The sequence below is a fragment of the Onychomys torridus genome, chromosome 4, assembly GCF_903995425.1.
Source record: "Onychomys torridus chromosome 4, mOncTor1.1, whole genome shotgun sequence".
NCBI classification, from domain to species: domain Eukaryota; kingdom Metazoa; phylum Chordata; class Mammalia; order Rodentia; family Cricetidae; genus Onychomys; species Onychomys torridus.
Genome location: NC_050446.1, coordinates 27,795,942 through 27,804,339, shown reverse-complemented (window position 1 = coordinate 27,804,339; position 8,398 = coordinate 27,795,942).

Here is an 8,398-nt window from a genome sequence, read left to right as displayed (position 1 = left end):
TTTCAGACTGTAGTGTCCAGTTTGAGTTTTCAACTGAAAGTGTTTGCTGTATCTCCCAAGTACAATGAGATTCTTCCAACTCTTTCTTGTTTAACTAACATATCTCTATCACTGATCTTTGCAGCCCATTTATATATTAGAAAGATCTTTAAAAAAAAAAAAAAAAGCTTAGGATAATCCAATTTGGTTTAATGTGGAATTCATGTTTTCCTAGGACTTTACACTTCACATTTGGAAAATGTTCTTTACGACAGTTCTCCCAGTTTACTACTCAGGGTAGCTTTTATATTGTAGAGTAGTGACAGCTGGTGTTCACAGTGCATATTGCACCTTTGGTCTACACTTCTAATGTCAATAAAAATTTATGGAAAAGCTTAATCCTACTAAGCCTGCACATGGAATCTTGGTCTGCACATCTTAGGACATTGCCTCTAGATACAGGAAGACGGAGGCCATCTCCTAGGTGACTCTAGAGCCTGGCAAGTTGATATTAACCATCAAAGGCAGACGTGGAGCAGTCAATAGCTAATGTGACAATCAAAGCCTAAGTCCTCAAACCAAGGGCTCTCTTCAGTGTGTATCAACAGTAGAGCATCCACTGATTTCTTTAGGACATTCCTGTGCTGCCATCCCTCAGAAGCAGACTAGAACATACAAGATGCTTCCAGGTCAACTGTGGGTTTTCTAAAAGTAACTAAAGTGCATGTGGTCACAATGTGTTAGATACTAAAGAGCTCCTGGAGCTTCTGTGCCAGCAATGTAAAGGATGGATTTTCAACAGCTGAGTTCTGTGATCAGGACAAACGACAAAGTTATGATTGGTTTTTCTCTTAAAATTCTTATTATTATCCTTATTTTATGGGAATCAAGTAAAAGTTTGACAAAATCTTTCATTAAAATAACACAGCATGTTTTTTCTAAGTTTCTAATATGCTTTAGATCTGCTTAGCTGGGAAGAAATGGTGTCTTTTGTCTGCTTCTGATTTGTTAAAACTACCGTCTTCGCAATACAATAGTCTTTCCAGGTTGAGCACCCAGTGATTCCTTAGTTTACCTAAGTGTGCAGCCTTCATTATTGAGAACTAGTATTCTCTAGAAGAAAAGGGCCCCAAATGTTGATCAGAAAGCATTAATGCAAGCTGCTGTGAGGGCCAATGAAAAAGAAAGCCCTATGGGTTGCATATTAGCTTCTAAATAATCTCATGATCGGGGACTTTGATCAACCTTTAGAGCTCCGTAAAAGTTCTCCCTTACCACCGATGAGTAAGAACAAACCAAAGGGGAGTAGGGAGATGGGAAACTGGAATAGCAGCGGAGAGGCCAGCATTCACCTCCTTCTCCGCCATTCACCTCCCTCCTCCCCTCTCCTCAGTTCTGTTCTCATAGACAGAGGGGAAATTTTGAAATCACACAAACCCAAGTTTGAATCTCAAATCCCTCAATACATGCAGCTCTGTGGCATCTGGTGCTCCACTCAGCATCTGAGTCTCATTTAATTTTTTTTTATGAAATGTAGAAATTCCCACCTATTTGGCAGCGTCATTGGGAAGACAGATGCAGGATAGTTGTGAAACACAGAAACAGAACATCAGAGCACGGCTGTTAGTAATGATAGCTGCCACCATGGCTTCATCTGTTTATCTTTCAGTGCGTATCTATGGACCATCTCTGTCAGGATTTTAGTGAAGTCCAGGGAGCAGTGAGGAAACACAAAAATGTCTGTCTTTGGGGGGAATTGATACTTCTTCTTCGAATAGCACAGTAACCGAAATTTCATCCCCCACTACTTGCTTAAAATCCTTCAGCAAAGTCACCCCTCTGTCCTAGTGTTAAAATAAGAAGAAAAAAAAACTACAAAGACTTGTTTGTTTGCATGCACATATGTGAGTGTACCACATGCATGCCTAGTACCCCGGGAGGTCAGAAGAGGGCATCAGATCTCCTGGAACTGGAGTTACAGACAGATGTAAGTTGTTGTGTGAGTCCTGAGAACCAAAGCCAGGTCTTCAGCAAGAACAGCAAGTGCTCTTAACTTCTGAGCCATCTCTCCAGCCCCTAGGAAGGACTCTTTTTCCTCAATAAGACCTCTGTGGTCCACATGTTGTATAACTGCCTTCTCTCTCTCTCTCTCTCTCTCTCTCTCTCTCTCTCTCTCTCTCTCTCATCTTCTAGGTAGTTTCTGTTGTTAGTTTTCTTTATTGCTTTATTCTGTTAATATTGTTAGGGTCCTACCTACCCCCCCTTTCCATTTACACTTACCATTAGTGTTTTCATAGGTGTGGACCCCTTGAAGGATCTGAAAAAATATGTGTCTTCTCCCTAAAGGGGAAAATGGATGTCCCTAAAATTATACAAAAAGAAAAATCACAAATGAATGTCAGTAGTGTCGTAGTTCTTGTTTCTACTCCCCAAAGCCTCTCATTTTTCATCAGATGAAAGGTCAGTACAGCTTTAAGAATTACTCTTGTGTCAATGGCCCTCAGATCTCCGTCTCCCACATGATCCATGCTTCCAATAAGTCTCCTTTCAAACAACTAGCTGGACAATTCCACATGACTGTCTTTCAGGCTTCTTATAGCCTATATCAATCCATCGCCTTTCCCTCCAAATCCATTCTCCTGAAAGGCAACCTCCTATTTTTAAGCCAAAAAGACCTAGATTTATATCCATCCATGGATGCCTCAGTAATAAATGCAACACTTTTGTGTTTTAATTTCTCCATATAATAACATGAGAATAACAATAACAACGTTTCATACATGGTTATCAGAAATAAATGAAATACTGTGAAAACATCCAAGTATGTGCTACATAGCATATATTCCATGAATATTAATATGGCTTATTCTCAGTGTCAGTAAAAGCAACTCTATTCCCCAAGTACCTTAAGCCAAAAATGCATAATTTTCAACTTCTCTGCTTTTCTTCATATGAAGTCAGTGAGTGGCTAGACAGTATTGATTCTTCATTTTCATCCACCCTTAGTTCAAGCTCTGGTCTTTGTGAACACTGTAGTAGTTCCTTCCTAGACTATCCAACTACGTCATTCAAATTTATTCTCTCTACTAAAGCCAGAGGATTTTTCTAAGATGCAAATTTGATAAGGCCATGATGCTCCTTAAGTCTGCTCACTTGCTTCTCCTTGCTTCCAGCATTATATCTACCTTAGTACTGCACTTGAGGTCTGTTATATGCTACTCCTTTGAAACCCTTGTGCTGTTGTGCACCTCTCAAACTGACCACAGTTTTGGGGTTCTAACATGGTCCTTCTATTGCATAAAATGACTTCTACTCTGTATATCACTTCTTGACATTTAGGCACACACCTACCCATCTCTCAAAGCAATCCAAGGACTACCTCAGCTATGAAGTTATCCCTGACAGCCAGCTTCCTGCCATGATGTTGGTCACTGCCCTCTTTCTCCTGCCTGTGACAGATCATTTCCTATTACAGCAAAGATTTCTAACTGTTCCTAGCTTCAAAAAACTTACAATCATGAGTGAGAAGTTCTTTTACATAACAAGACAGACAGGGTAAGGAATTATGAACTACAAGAAAATAATGAATTGAAAATACCTTCAAATCAAGTCAGTGTTCTCTTCTCTGAAGCATTTTAATGTTCCACCCCACTGCAAGTTGTGTGTGTGTGTGTGTGTGTGTGTGTGTGTGTGTGTGTGTGTGTGTATTAATTTAACTCTAAAAAATCCTGAGATAGATAGTAGTATACCCACTTTAGAAGGGAGAAAACTAAAACATAAAGCGACTAAATAATTTGCCTTATGTGACCCTACTAGAAATAGTTTAAGAAGCCAACCAATCTATGTAGTATCAGTGAGTATCTGTACAACCATGATATCTTGCCTTTCTAGAAAATGATCAATAGGGGTGACTAAGGGATTCAAACTGGAAACTCTTAGGAAAATTTAAAATTAAAAAAAGTAATCCAGGATCCCCTCCTCAAATCTAGACTTAATTGCATGTCACTGCTTATAAAATAAAAGTTTGAAATCACCAACTTCCCTGGAGCTATTTTATATTCTGTGTTTCCTTTCTCTGAGGAACCTGGCATCTAGAATTTGACTAGGCAAATAAGTCCCAAAAGGGAAAAACAGTCCCCACCTCTTCTTGGTTCTTTTGCTGTATAACTATTTTTTCTAGGAGGAAGCAGTTTTCCTTCAACTTCAAATCTCAGGTTAAGTCTTATGACTGTAGTAATTGGTAGAGTCATAAATTTTCAGAATTAAAAGGCAACCTCTCCAAGCAACAGTGGCTTATACTGTCAGCAAAGAATAGGACCAACGTGAAAGGCAGAGCTCAACTGAATTGCACTCAGCAATCTGAGGAGTTCCCCTAATTCTTGAAGGAGCTTGACTCAAGTCAAACCAGGATTTGTGGTTTTCAGGCAAAACAGAATTTCAGGACTAGCCAGTATGAAGCAGACTTGAGGTCTCATAAAACATTTTAATATGGATTTGGAGCATGAGGGTTGAGAAAAAGGGAGACATTAAAAAAAGAAAGACACACCCCAAAGCAGTAAAGTGAGCTTCTCAAAGAAGAATCACACTTTACTGTCTTTACAATAGTCACATGTAGCACTTTCGTGAGTTAGAAGGCTTCTGAAGACTAATTGAGATCACATGGATTCAGGAAGATAGGACACCAGACTTCAAAGATAATAATAGTCTTGTTTGAGAACACCCTTCCCCAAGAAAACACTGGAAGAAATGAGCCCTTACTCAAGGTCAAATACATTCAGGCCTTAAACTTGTGTCTCACTAATTTTAAATTAAATATTCACATATAGTAGTAACATTTTCTCTCTCTATGTTGATAACCTTTATAGCAAATGCTGTTAAATGTGCTGGAATTCTTGCTTTTCAGCTGGCAAAATGTTTCAATCAAACTCCAGGATGCAAGGATCCTTTTCTTCTCATGGCCCCATACTTTCCCTGTCTTCCTATCTTGACTCAAAAGCAGTAATATCATTACTAGGAAACTAAGACTGAAGGATGTACAGCTCAAAACCAGCCTGAGACTTTATACACAACAAGGAAGACAAAAGGAGGAAGGGAGGGAGGGAGGGAGGGAGGGAGGAAGAGGTGGGAGGGGAAGGAGGAAGGGATGGAGGAAGGGCTAGGAGGGGAGGAGAAAATGGAAAATGGGGAGAAAATGAAAAGAAAAAGAAAAAAGCAACAATAATAAAAAACAATTCGGTTTAAGAAAAATTTGTTTTCCATCCTAGGATTAACGAGCTGTATCTCACTGCAGAAGTAGATATGAAGCCCAGGGAAGCTGTGGAGGAGATGATTTCCCTAAAGGGTGTAGTTTTTCAACATATCAGATGCTGTTCCTTAGGAAGGTCATAGACTTTCCTGGAAAACTTTAGCTAACATACTCTCTTTTTTCTGTGATTGAATAGTCCTTTATCTGGACAGCTGTAAGAGTATCAGATGTTACAAGTTTGTAATGGTCATTAATTTGAACATGACTTATTATAGTAACTGGACATGGATGAAAACTTCATGTTTCAACAGCTATGATGAGTTATTAAATCAATTTGAATATAATTTAAAATGTTCAACTTATCTAACAGAACAATTTTCAAATGCCTTCTAAAAAATATAATTTTGAGAAATTATTCCCCCATGTGTTAATCACTGACTTGAAACTGTGTCTATGGAAAAACTACACACAAGTCTTAAGAAAAGCTTTATTCATGGTCATCAAAAATTGGATGAAAAACCCAAAGATTTTGAAATACATGAAAGTTTTTTTAAAAAAAAAATCTAATACTCATATATTATAATACTATTCAGGTAATGAAAAAAGGACAGAAATGGTCTATCAAGGCACATAAAAATAAGGACTGAAAGAAATACGTGTAACAAATGTGACATATTGTAAGAGTTAATCTCTGGCATTCTACAAAAGTCAAAACCATACAATAGGCAAAGAGATGATGGGTATTAGTTTATTGGGAGTCATGAAAGAATTTCATAGATAAAGCAAAGGATATTTTAATAATAGCAAAACTATTTATAAGTGGAACGTGGAGGCAGAGAGAGCTGCCAGCCGCCACTATGACAAGCGAGATGTAAGGTACAAGTAAGCCACAAGCCACATGGCAAGTTATAGATTAGTAGAAATGGGTTAATTTAAGATAGAAGAAGTAGATAACATAAAGCCTGCCATGGCCACACAGTTTATAAGTAATATAAGTATCTGAGTGATCATTTTATAAGTGGGCTACCGGACTGCTGGGGCTTAGTGGGACCTGGAGAAAAGCTCTCCAGCAACACCTATCTTACACTTTTTAAAAGATTTATTTATTTATTATTTATATAGTGTTCTGCCTGCATGCCAGAAGAAGGCACCAGATCTCATTACATTGAACTTATGACCTCTGGAAGAACAGCCTGTGCTCTTAATCACTGAGCCATCTGTCCAGCCCCCCTATCTGACATTTTAATAATGTATGCATGACACTGTATATGTATTTGTCAAAATCACAAACAATAAATGTATATAAAGAAGTCTTAGGATCTCAAAGAATATGTGGATTAAAATTTTTAATTGTTTTAAAATTAATAAAAACAAGGAAGAGGAGGAAGAAATGAATGATAATGCACAGTATTAAAAATTCATGAAACAACCTAATTTTAAGAGAGTGAGTTGCTGAACTGAGTAACCTTAGAAATAAGTGCAGTGTAAAAGACTAAAGACAAAAGAACTACCTAAAAGCATTGCGCATAGTTGGTGAATCTGTCCCGCAGGCTTAGCTGACATTACAAATTATCTGTGTACACTGAATGTAATTTAACAGATCTAAACTCACCGTACATGTACACTAGAATTGAAGTTAAATACATGGATAGCAAATAGCAAACGGGGAAGTCAAATCTCTTACATTGGTTAAAATAGATGACTATGTCTTCTTAAGAAAGTGGTTGATTCTAGGACTCAGATAGGCAGAGATTATATAAGAAGATTCTGGAGAATCTAATAGTGCCAGAAAATTTAAAACAATCTCAAGAAATAATGACAATCGAACATATTGATGTGTACCAAAGAAAAAGTCCCTATGGGGTTATGTCAAAAAGCTCAGGTGCCAACTGAAATAAACCAAAATTGGATCAATATGAAAACAAACTTAAAAAAGTAATTTTAACTTGAATATGAATCCACATTAATATAAATAACTGAATACATCAACAAATGGAAGCAGACAATTCTTCCATAAGAAGATCTCTAGCTAATTATGAAGACACTCTGCCTTCAAAGAGATGAATGACTACCCACTCCTACAGTTTGGGGCCTTTCTTCTTCCTTGTATAGAAAAAGAGTAACTTCACAGTGGAGAAGAAGTGTTCCACATCGCAAATGTGATAATCAGTGATAAATCATAATGACAGTAAGGAACCTTGATGTAAAATAGTAACAATTACAGTTTATATCATTAAGCCCCAAAATTCTTACTTCAGTCAGTACATGAGAAAAGCATCAAGTTCTAATTCAGAGTTAACAAAATGCTTGATGAATACTTTCTCTAACTGCTAGGTTTATTGTAGCCCCATAAGATAAGTTTTTGGATTATTTTGTCCCAAGTTGATAGTTTTTTGCATTGATTTAGGAGGTGTGGCATTGCTAGAGGAAGTATGTCACTGGGAGCCAGCTCTGAAGTTTCAAAGGCTACTCACCATTCCCAGTGAGATCTTTGCTTTCTCCTTATGGTTCAAGATGTGAGTCCTCAGCTGCTGCTTCAGCCTCCCTATCTACCTCTTGTTGCCACAGTCACCCCACCCCCTAGTTTCAGGGCCTTGGAATTGTAAGCCTAAATAAACAATTCCTTCTATAAGTTACCTTGGTCATTGTGTTTAATCACAACAACAAAAAAGTCATTAATACAGCTATCAAAATCAGAAAAACTTCAGAATTATTATGAGCTTTATTTTTAAAAGCGTTAGATAAACTATATGCTATTGATGGATAATATATGTATGCTTACTAAGCCTATTAAGAGTTTGACACCATAGAAAAACTGGGACCAACAATAAGACCAAACGGCAGCCTACAGAATGGGAAAGGATCTTCACCAACCCCACATCTGACAGAGGGCTGATCTCCAAAATATATAAAGAACTCAAAAAGCTAGACATCAAAATACTGAACAATCCAATTAAAAAATGGGCTACAGAGCTTAACAGAGAATTCTCAACAGAAGAATCTCAAATGCCTGAAAGTCACTTAAGGAACTGCTCAAAATTGTTAGTCAGCAGGGAAATGTAAATCAAAACAACTCTGAGATACCATCTTATACCTGTCAGAATGGCTAAGATCAAAAACACTGAAGACAGCTTATGTTGGAGAGGATGTGGAGCAAGAGGAACATTCCTCCAC